Source organism: Suricata suricatta, chromosome 13 (genome assembly GCF_006229205.1).
Source record: "Suricata suricatta isolate VVHF042 chromosome 13, meerkat_22Aug2017_6uvM2_HiC, whole genome shotgun sequence".
Lineage (NCBI taxonomy): Eukaryota > Metazoa > Chordata > Mammalia > Carnivora > Herpestidae > Suricata > Suricata suricatta.
The window spans coordinates 65,360,106-65,367,008 of NC_043712.1; the positions used below are offsets into that span (position 1 = coordinate 65,360,106).

Genomic DNA, 6,903 nt, shown 5'->3' on the forward strand with positions numbered 1-6,903 from the left:
ACTTCGACCTCTTTGGCTGGAAGAAGCACTGGCCATCTCTTGTTTAGATAGAGCCTTCCTTACTTCACAGCTGTGGCCGTTCACAGTATGGTATTTTTGAATGACAATCTTGTCTACAGAGTCATGGTCATCAAATGTTACAAAAGCAAAGCCTCTCTTTTTGCCACTGCCTCAGTCAGTCATGATTTCAATCACTTCAATTTTCCCATACTGTTCAAAATAATCTCTTAGATGATGTTCTTCAGTGTCTTCTTTAATGCCACCGACAAAAATCTTTTTCACAGTTAAGTGGGCACCAGGTCTTTGAAAACTTCTCTAGAGACAGCCCTCTTTGGTTCTACAACTCTTCCATCCACCTTATGTGGCCTTGCATTCATGGCTGCATCCACCTCCTCCACAGTGGCATAGGTGACAAAGCCAAAGCCTCTGGAGCGCTTGGTGTTCGGATCTCTCATTACCACACCGTCCGTAAGTGTTCCCCGTTGCTCAAAATGGCTCCTCAGACTCTCATCGGTTGTTTCAAAGCTCAAACCTCCGATGAGAAGCTTCCGCAGCTGTTCAGGCTCTTTGGGAGACTCTGACTTAGACATGACGGCGGTGGGAGGGGAGACTTCAACGATGCTTACTCGGCGGCGTCCACAGGCAGAAAGGAGTACAAAACAATTTGTAAATAAATAAAAATAGAAGCCATTTTCCCTGAGAGGTTTAATTTACGATGACATTCCATATGCCTCACAGTCTTAAAAAAATGATGAGTATGTTAGACATTAGATACATTACATGATGAATAACTGGATATAAAGGAATTGATTGACAAATAGTCCATCTACCTAAACATGCCTACAAATATAGAGTAGATCGGCATTTTGGCCATAAATCTAGACTCATGAAATCCTAAGTATTCAATGCTTAACCATTAATGTTGAAAAGAGTTTAGCTTGATATGATCATTTTAGACTGATAAAAGGAACCAGTGTAGCTAGCATCAGTTTGATAGAAACAGAGCTACCGAAATGAACATTATGGCTGAGTGTATTCCGTTTTACCACTACATAAAAGAAATTAAGGATGTCCTAAAGCCTGAAGGCAGTTCAGAGAAATCCTTTCAAAAAAAGGAAATAGAGTAAAAATATCCTACTGTTTCATGTGACAGATAGAAACATGGCATTTTTTTAAATTAAGTACAGGTAAAATCAGTTTAGTTAGTTCTCTTGTATTTAATTCTCCTTTTTAAAAGTCTTATGTTTATGTATCTTAAGAATACACAGTACAGGGGCACCTGGGTGACTCATTTGGTTAAGCGTCCTACTTTGGCTCAGGTCATGATCTTGCGGTTGGTGAGTCAGTGAGTCTTGCATCAGGCTCTGTGCTGATGGAGCCTGGAGCCTGCTTTGGATTCTGTGTTTCCCCCTCTCTCTCCTCCTCCCCCATCTCTCTCTTTCTCAAAAAGAAATAAAACATCTAAAAAAACTTTTAAAAAGAATACAGTTATATAATAGCCAAGATATGAAAGCAACCCAAGTATCTATAGATGAATGGATAAAGAAGATGTGATACACACACACACACACACACACACACACACACACACACTGGAATATTACCCAGCTATGATAATCATTTGCAACTACATGGATGGACCTAGAGGGCATGATGCTAAGGGAAATAGGTCAGATGGAGAAAGACAAATACCATATGATTTCCTTTAACATGTGGGATCTAAGAAACAAACCAAGAAACAAACAAAAAGCAGAAACAGGCCCATAAACAGAGAGAACAAACTCTCAATTACCAGAGGGGAGAGGGTGAGGGAAAGACCAAATGGGTGAAGGGTAACAGATACAGGCTTCCAGTTACGGTATGAATAAGTCATGGGGATAAAAGGTACAGCATATAGTCAATGATGACTTTAATAGCGTTGTATGGGGACCGATGGCAGTTACATTTGTGGTGAGCATACCATAATGTGCAGACTTGTTGAATCACTATGTTGTATGCCTAAAATTAATACAATACTGTGTATCAACTATACCTCGATAAAAAGGAAAAAGTAAAATACACAGCAATCCAATAAAAATTTATGTAAAAAGTTAAAATGAACTTCTGTATTAGAGGATAATGTACAATTATCCTCTGTAAAATGTTTATAATGTGTGACTATTATAAACATTTTTCTCACACATTTTTAATTAGTTGTTTCCATCAGTCACTACTAAGTGCCACTGTTACCTAGTTCTGTGATTTTGTTCAAATAACAGCATTTAAGTAACAGAAAATTAAATACAAAATAGTTTCAAGTAAACATCCATTTTCCATAATTCCACATCTAAGTGATAGCACATGTGTGAATATTGCATATATCTTTTTCCTGATATGGCTGTGTCCTGGATTGATAGTCTAAAAGATAGTCCCAGGGACACCTGGCTGACTCAGTTGGAAAAGAATCTGACTCTTGATCTCAGGATGGTGAGTTTGAGTCCCACACTGGATGCAGAGATTGCTCCAAAATAAATAAATAAAAGCCCCTCACTTCTCTGAGTGAATGTACTATAATTTATTGAACTAGTTCTCTGTTGATGGACATTTAGGTTGTTTCCAGGTTTTACCATTATAAATAGTGCTACCATGAAAAGCTCCATGCCTATGCCTTTCCACAATTTTGCCAGTGCATCCCATAAACAGAATTTGGGGTCTAAGTATACATACATATGTAATTTTATATTGCCAAATTCCCTTTTTTAAACATTTTTTAAATTTTATTTTTATTTTAGAGAGAGTGAGCACAGGAGCAGGGGCAAGGAGCAGAGTAAGAGAGAGAATCTTAAGCAGGCTCCATGCCCATTCCAGAGCCCGATTCAGGGTTCAATCCCATCACCCCAAGACCATGACCTGCACTAAAATTAAGAGTTGGACACTCAACCAGGCCACAGGTGCCCCAAGTTTGTTCTTTTTTTAATGTCCACCGTCAACATGCAAGAGTGCTCATTTTCCCATAGCCTCATCAACACAGTATATGGTCAAACTTTCAGAATTTTGCCAAATGGCCATGTGATAAAAATGGTATCAGCATAGTTTTAATATGCATTTTCTTATCACAAATGAGATAGAAAGTCTTTTTATCTCTTTAAGTGAATCTTACATCTTTTTCTGTAATCTGCGTCTTCTTATCCCTAGCCTATTTTTCTGTAAGTTAGTGGATATTTTCTTTTCTACTTTTAAGAAGCTCTCTCTATTTACTGTTTAGGATTTAAATTGCAAGTTTTTAAACCAGTGTGTCATGTCTTTTTACTTAGCTTCTGGTTGGTTTTTATACTTACTACATGGAAGTATTTTTTAGTCAAATTTACCAACAACGATGTCATTTAGTACCGTGGATATTGAGATCCCATAAGAAGATGGTGTCGAGAGGGAAGTACAGTAAAACCTTGGACTGCAAGTAACTTGTTCTGTGAACGTTCTTTAAGATGAACAACCATTACTAATAAATTTTAACTTGATAAACAAGCAATGTCTTGCAATGCAAGTAGTATGTGAAGCCGAACATTACATGATCACAGCCAAGCCAATGGTTCTTCTCTCTCTCGCTGTGGGATTGTGGGTGATCATCAGTGCAATGGCACATTTCCAAGAAATCCTCAAAGGGAGGCAAAAGCAAGTGTCATTTGATAGGTGCCTCGTTAAAGTTCTACAAAAAGAAGAAAGATTCCGTTGAGCCAATAGATAGCAGTGATTCTGTTAGTGACGGTGAAAGTCATCCTACATAACAACCCTCCCCTCTCTTGTCTCCCTCACACCAGCCACAAAAGTTTCCAAAGGGAAGTGCAGGTTAATTTATTTTTCTTTATATTTAGTATTTTTTCTTTAATTTTGTATTATATTACAGTATTGTAATCATATTTACATGAATATTTTTGGGTTGTGGAACAAATCTGAGTTTCCATTATTTCTGAAGGGGAAATTTGCTTTGCTATACAAGTGCTTCGGATTACAAGCATGTGTCCAGAGTGAATTATGCTCACAAACCAGGGTTTTACTATAGGATCAAAATAGCGTCCTGAGGAAGCCCAACATTTGAGATTAGATAGAGGAAGAGAACCTATTGAAAGGCTCTGAGAACAAAGACCAAAGCAAGAGAAAAACCAAGAGAGTGGTTCACTGAATCTGAAAGAGATGTCAACTCTTAATTATCCCTCGTTTTTTAAAAATTTTCATGAAGCCCAATTCATCCATTTTTTTTTCTTTTAAGTTTACTTACTTATTTAAGTAATTGCCATACCTAGTGTGGAGCTCAAACTCACGGACCCCCAGATTAAGAGCCATGTGGTCCTCTGAGCCAGCTGGATGTCCCTCAATTATCCCTGTAGGAAGACTTACATGACTTATTACAGTCTTTGTAAAAAATCTTTTCATGATTCCTTTTTATAAATGATTCTCAAGCAGTTCCCTCAAACTTTATCAAGCGAATTTTTTTATTTAAAAAAAGGTTGCAGACTTCTTACATTCTCTTAATGAGTTGTCTGATCCATTAATCTTGAAACTCTAAAACTTATCAAAAGGGAAGTGAGCATAGCAGACATCAATCAATTGCAGTCAAAATATGAAATTAATGAATTGGAAAAGAATTCAATGAATAAATAATGGGAAAAAAACCTGTATGAATTAGATAAACTTTAGATCCTAATTGAAATATACTGAGAAGAATTTGAAACTATTGCGCAAACTTAAACACTGAATGGATATTTATATCCAGAAATTAATATTTTTACATTGTGTAATGGCATTGTAGTAATTTTTTAAAAAATATCTTTATTTTTTAAAGCGACCCACATTGAAATATTTATAAGTGAAGAGGTATGATGCCTGGTATTTGCTTCAAAATCATCCGCTGGGTTGGGGATAAACAGAGAGAGGAAATAAGATGTGTTGATAATTGTGGAAGATGGTGATGGATATATCAATTCACTGTATTATTCTACTTTTGTTTGATTAATTTAATAATATAATAAAACCTTTCCATAATAAAGAAATTAAGAACCACATGTTTGTCCCTAATGGCTTTAGCTCATTGAAGAAGAAAATAGTCTCTACTCTGCTGTGTTACTATAATCCCAGTGTAGGAGTGCTGAGCTGACACCGTCTTTGATCCTCCTTCTTGTTCATGTTCATCTCTCTTGGGGCTTCCAGACCCCTTGGAGATGAATATGCCTACCTTAGAAATGCCTGCCAAGGTCAGGATGGGTAGGAGGAAGGATTCTTTGACTTCCCATGACTCTGTTAGAGATAACATAGTCTTTTCCCTTCTTGGTGCATAGGAGATGCCACTTGGTCTAATTGAGGGCCAGCTGTCAGGCACATGCGAACACCTTGATCTCGCTGCACAGCCATTTTGTGTGTCCCCTCCCTCTATAAAATCTGTGAGCTAAGGTCATTTTTGGAGAATAATGAAACAGCTGCCATGGATCAACCTCCACCCAATGGGAGTAAGTTATACTGAATTAAACTCGTGTAAACTGGAGTTGCCTGCTTTGTTTCCTTGTGTCAAAGTGACTCCTCAGTTTGGGGGTTACTTTACTATCTCTCCCCTGCTTTCTGACACCCAGCCATTTAAATAACATAAAACATAACAAATAAGTTGCTATGAAGTAGACATGTTGGTGTGGAAAGTGCAAAGTAAATTGGGAAATTTTTAACTGTCTTCCCTTAAATGTTACCCTAAACACTTACTGTTTGGTGACCTAAAATTTTTTTAATGTTTATTAAAAATGTCCTGCAATAACTATTAGATAGATTTCTTACTATAAAACTAAAAAGTTAGGGGCACCAGGGTGGTTTGTTGGTTGAGCATCTGACTTTGGCTCAGGTAATGATCTAACGATTCCACACTTCGTGGGTTCAAGCCCTGCATCTGGTGCTATGCTAACAGCTCAGGGCCTGGAACCTGCTTCAGATTTTGTGTCTTCTTCTCTTGCTCCCCCATTCGCGTTTTCTCTCTCTTCCTCTCTCTTTCTCCCTCTCTCTCTCAAAAATAAACATTAAAATATTTTAATAAAAAATAAACTAAAAAGTTATTCATGCATATAAGCTAAAACATAAAAATTATCCATAATCCCAGGTTAAGAGAAAACCTTTGTTCATATTATTTATTCATTTTATCCATGCATATGTGGGTTTTTATTTTGTCTATTAAGAGTGGGTTCTCACTATACATATTGTTTTGTATTCTATTTATTTAAACTTCAAGGTCGATTATGAATATCATTATTGTGGAACATTCAGACACACAAGTAGTTTTCCATTCAAGATTCTTTCAAATCTCACTTATGTGGTCATTTCTCCTGTGTCATATCTGATCTTGTCAATTTTTTTTCCTTATTGTGCTTGTAAGAAGTTTAACCCTTTTTCAAAAACCAGTTTTTTTAATTTTGTCTTTTTGTATGTTTTCTAATTTATTTTCTATTTTATCCTTATTAATGTACTAAAATTTCATAATGATGTACTAGGACATAACTTATTTTTATGTATTTTTTCTGGGCATTAAATGGACCCTTTGAATGTAAAAATACACATCTTTCAGTTCTAGGAGTTTCCTTAAATAGTGTTTTCTTATATCCTTCCCTTTTCCCTCTGTCCTCAACTTCTAAAAATATTCTTCAGATATCAGATTTCCTGTACTGGTCAATTTTTTTTAACAAAAAATTCTGTTTTGGGGTGCCAGCATGGCTCAGTCCATTGAGCAGCCAACTCTTGATTTCAGCTGATTATCAAATTACAGAATGTAAAATTTCCCCACTTTTCTGATATTTTGGTTATTCAGTACTACTTGAGTCTATTGTCTGGAAGACTATTTCATACTGACAGTAAAGTTCTAGTATTTTGTCACACTCAGATTCATGGCTGCTTATC

General features: G+C 36.4%; 1 pseudogene; it reads right to left on the bottom strand.

Moving 5' to 3' along the window:
* Positions 1-628, bottom strand: part of LOC115276603 — a 998-nt pseudogene extending 370 nt beyond the window's left edge.
* Between the last annotated feature and the right edge of the window lie 6,275 nt (positions 629-6,903).